Source organism: Penaeus monodon, chromosome 25 (assembly GCF_015228065.2).
Source record: "Penaeus monodon isolate SGIC_2016 chromosome 25, NSTDA_Pmon_1, whole genome shotgun sequence".
NCBI lineage: Eukaryota > Metazoa > Arthropoda > Malacostraca > Decapoda > Penaeidae > Penaeus > Penaeus monodon.
Genome location: NC_051410.1, coordinates 31,411,568 through 31,411,839, shown reverse-complemented (window position 1 = coordinate 31,411,839; position 272 = coordinate 31,411,568). Strand labels below are relative to the sequence as shown.

General features: G+C 44.1%; 1 protein-coding gene across 1 annotated transcript in view; it reads left to right on the top strand.

Annotated features, from left to right (window-relative positions):
* The window catches only part of LOC119589144 (anaphase-promoting complex subunit 5-like), a 13,443-nt gene that overhangs the window by 12,375 nt on the left and 796 nt on the right, over nucleotides 1-272 (top strand). The gene's annotated exons all lie outside the window — the stretch shown is intronic.

The following is a 272-nucleotide window of genomic DNA, read 5'->3' as shown; positions in this document are numbered from 1 at the left end:
GAGGTTCTCAAAATGGGGGCCCAAACTCCAATAGGGGTTGCAAAATCATTTTGAGGGGTCATGAGATCCTGCAACCCCTCCTCTTTCCTCCTTTTCTTTCTCCCACTACCAATCCTAATGCATCTAGTACTTGTCAGTGGTAGTCTACCTGCATTATGCTGGATAATGCATCATAAAGCCATGGTATGTTAGCATGTGTTACAGTGAATGTCAGAAATGTTGTATTGCTGGGGGAGTAGGTTGCACATCTATCAAAGTTTGAGAGCCCTTGA